Source organism: Peromyscus eremicus, chromosome X (genome assembly GCF_949786415.1).
Source record: "Peromyscus eremicus chromosome X, PerEre_H2_v1, whole genome shotgun sequence".
Classification (NCBI taxonomy): domain Eukaryota; kingdom Metazoa; phylum Chordata; class Mammalia; order Rodentia; family Cricetidae; genus Peromyscus; species Peromyscus eremicus.
In genome coordinates this window covers 99436997-99440993 of record NC_081439.1, presented here as the reverse complement: position 1 = coordinate 99440993, position 3997 = coordinate 99436997, and positions in this window count along the sequence as shown.

The window sequence follows — 3997 nt, the reverse complement described above, 5'->3', positions numbered from 1 at the left end:
AGACCAAGACACCTGTCTGAGAATAGTGCCCTATGACTGAAGAATGGAATTGCATGCTGGGGACACTGTGTCCCCAACACTCCTCATCAAAGCAAGGTTGTCATACCAAGCAGCAACACAGTTGTTTTCCACAGATGATTATCAGGCTAGAACATATTACCTGCAGCATTCTCTCACCCCCATCTCACTTTGGCATCTTGAAGAAATGCCCTCTTCACAGCCTAGGGCTCCATGCTGTCTGAGAGCAGAGGGTCATTCACTCACTCTCCTGGATGGAACCATTGCCTTTGATCAGAGATGGGAATTGAATGTTTCTCATTTGCCCTGCCTGCCACAGTTCTACAGCTTAGCAGCTGAACTTTCTTAGAGCTCAGGGCTAAGACTGAAAGTTTTCTGAATGAGAAGCAGCACCCTCCACATCTGTTAAAGAACACCGAATGGGTTTTTTTGTTTGTTTTTTGTTTTTTTGTTTTGTTTTTTTGTTTTTTTTTTGTTTTTTTTTGTTGTTGTTGTTTTGTTTTGTTTTTTCGAGACAGGGTTTCTCTGTGTAGCTTTGCGCCTCTCCTGGAACTCACTTGGTAGCCCAGGCTGGCCTCGAACTCACAGAGATCCGCGGGGCTCTGCCGAGTGCTGGGATTAAAGGCGTGCGCCACCACCACCCAGCAGGTTTTTAAAAATTATCTTTTGCTATAGACTTGATAAATGATTCTTTTTATGATGTTTGTGTCTTCAATTTTTTTTAACATTTTTTTTAACATTTACTCAGGGTGTGTGTGTGTGTGTGTGTGTGTGTGTGTGTGTGTGTGCAGGAGCATGGCTGAGATGTGTTGGAAGTGAGGGAAATTTGGATATGTGTGTGAAGTTCTCAAAGAATAAATAAAAATATTATTTAACTGTTTTTAAAGGTTTGCATTCTTATATAAATTTGCAGTGAATATATTTCCCAAGCTCAGATTTCAGTTCCAACAGCATTTTCTATTCAAACTTGTACTGAAAGTTACTAATCTGCAATGCAGGGACATGCTGCAAGGTAAATAAATGTCTTTGATTCCCTGCACTGAAGAAAAAGAATGAACACAAGAGTATGAAGGAGAGCTGGGGAGATAGCTTAGTGGTTAAGAGCCCTAGAAGCTCTTGCAGAGGCCCCAGGGTTCAATTCCCAACACCCACAAGGCAATTCACAACCTTCAGAGGTTGTCTGATGCCCTCTTCTGGCCTCCATGGGCACTGCACACATGTGGTGCACAGACATACATGCAAGCAAAACACTTACACATACAATTTTTTAAATTGTATAAACTAAAAGAATTGCTTAAATGCCTTCTTGGGGATTAATATGCTCAATTAAAATAATATCCTGTGGACTGATACAGATATATTGTAGTATTTATCTCTGTGAAAAAATTTCAAAGATCAAATGAACAAATCTTATTACAGATAAATGTTAATCTATGAATATCTGCAGCTGAATTTACTGATCAGAAATACTCACTTTGAAACCTAATTATGAGAAATATTATTCTTTTTTATAAAAGTATGCCATCTTTCTAGTTAGTAGACTTGTATTATTAAATCTGTATATTAAAGGAATAGTGTTATATTTTGAAATTTTTCAATAAAGTGCTTACATAAATCAATTTTCTCTTATATAAATTCCTAGGCTATGTTCTTGATTTTGCTTCTTGCCCCCCCCCAACCCTAAGGGATTCATTCTCTATTTTTTTTATAGAATACGTTTGCTAACTCCAGCACTAGACTAAGCCACATGAGGAGTGAGAGCACTTGTAATTGATTACTATAGCACAGTTCCTAACACTGAACAGATGCTCAACAAGTATTGAATAGTATGGAATGAAAGGAATAATATTGGTCTAAGACCTAAGGATCAAATACTGTGATTCTCAGGCTGGAGAGATGGCTCAGCCGTTAAAGGCTGGGCTCACAAACAAAAATGTAAAGGATTACGATTCTCTGAGATTTTCATTAATATTTCTCTTATTAGATATTCTCTAGGTATGTAACTCAGTAGGAGAGTACTTTCCTAACATGCACAAAGCCCTGGGTTCAATTCCTAGCAACCCAACAAAACAAGAAGAGTTGTCTTGATTTGTCTGTGGTGCTTGCCTGTATTTCCAGCACTGGGGAGGCTGAACCAGAGGAGCTGTGAGTGCAAAGCTTGCATGAGCTGGACAGGGAGCCTGCAGCCAAGCCTGACAATCTGAGTTATATTCCTGGGACCTACACACACACACACACACACACACACACACACACACACACACACATATGCACACACACACCATACATACCATACACTAAAATAAATAAATATTTTTTTAATTTTAAAATTGGAGAGTGGAGCGGTCATAGATCCAAGGCACCTGTCTAATTGCATTCTGCACATTTATGTTTCTGCCCATAGAGTAAAGCTTCTGTCAACTTTGTTCGGCGAAGCTTCTTTTTGCAGTGGGAAGTGATTACTGCAGAGACTCATACATGATCAAAATGCTGAAGGTAAGAGTCTTAATGTTGGCGACTCAGTCCTAAATGGAACATCTAAAACACCCACTTCAGAACCAAGGAAACATCTTAAAAGATGAGGGTAAGAATATGAGTTGAAGGAAGGGTTGGGGGTGATTGGCATGCTATTTTCTGGGCATGATTTAGCATTCTTTTAAACTCCTGGCAGCTGTGATTACTTGCACAAGATTGGACCCCTCATCATCCTGTCTTGGAGGGAGAAGGGACTCATGAGACCTCACCCTTTCTTGAGATGTCGGCAGTTCATGGTTGTTGAAAGAGAGACCTTTTCTTCAGTGGTGTAGCCACTGGTGAGTTGCTCATACTCTTATAAATAACCTCTCATGTACACTCCTGTAAGTAACTCTGGGAAGAGGGAGCGGACCAGTGGAAGTGGGAGAGGGACAAAATAGAGTAATGAGGGTGAATACGACCAAAACACATTAAGTATGTGTATGAAAATGTCACAATGAAATCTATTAATTAGGCATAATTAATGTATGTTAATAAAGTTAAAATAATTTTTTAATGTGCATTGGTGTTTTGCCTGCATTTATACCTGTGCACCATGAGTGTGCCTAGTACCCTTGGAAGCCAGAGAGGGTTTTGAATCTCCTAGGACTGGAGTTACTGATGGTTATGAGCTACCATGTGGGGTCTAGGAATCAAACCCAGGTCATCTGGAAGAGCAGTCTGTGCTCTTAACCACTTACCCATCTCTTTACACACACACACACACACACACACACACACACACACACACACCAATAAGCTTGTAAAAAGAAGAGTCTTATATTTTATAATACATCTTCACTGAAGGGCTGGTAAACTGCTTTTTAAATTCCAGTTGGTATATATCTTGTGTTCCTCTAGTCACAAACTCCTGCAGTCTTCAGTGAAGTCTCTCCTTAAAACAAAACATTTCAGTGCTGATACTTGGATTATTGAAGTTACTCAATGTGAATTGACCTGATGTGTTTATTCTAAGTTTCCCCAGGCGTCTATCCTCCAGAAAGAGAATGTTGGGAGACTTTCTGGGTTGGAGAAGGGAGGATGAAAGTTGGCCCCTCACACATAGGACAAACAAGACCAGCAAGATTCCTCTAATCGCAAATCATTTACATGATTAAGGCTTAGTATCCAAAACATATTAAGAACTCTGGGCTCAATGATAGAATCCTTGCACCAAATTCATGAGGACCTGGGTTCAATCTCCAGCACTGCCAGAACTCTTACAAGTCAATAATAAATTGACTAATTAAAAGTGGGCAAAGTATGTGAGCTGACATTCATCCAAAGAAGATATATAAGTGACCAATAGGCATATGAAAAAATGCTCAACATCATTAGTTATCAGGAAAATACAAATCAAAACCACAATGAAACACCATTTCATACCCACCAGGATGGCTATAATATAGAAGTCTGACAATGGGGGCTAGACAGACAGCTAAGCTGTTAAGAGCACTTATTGCTC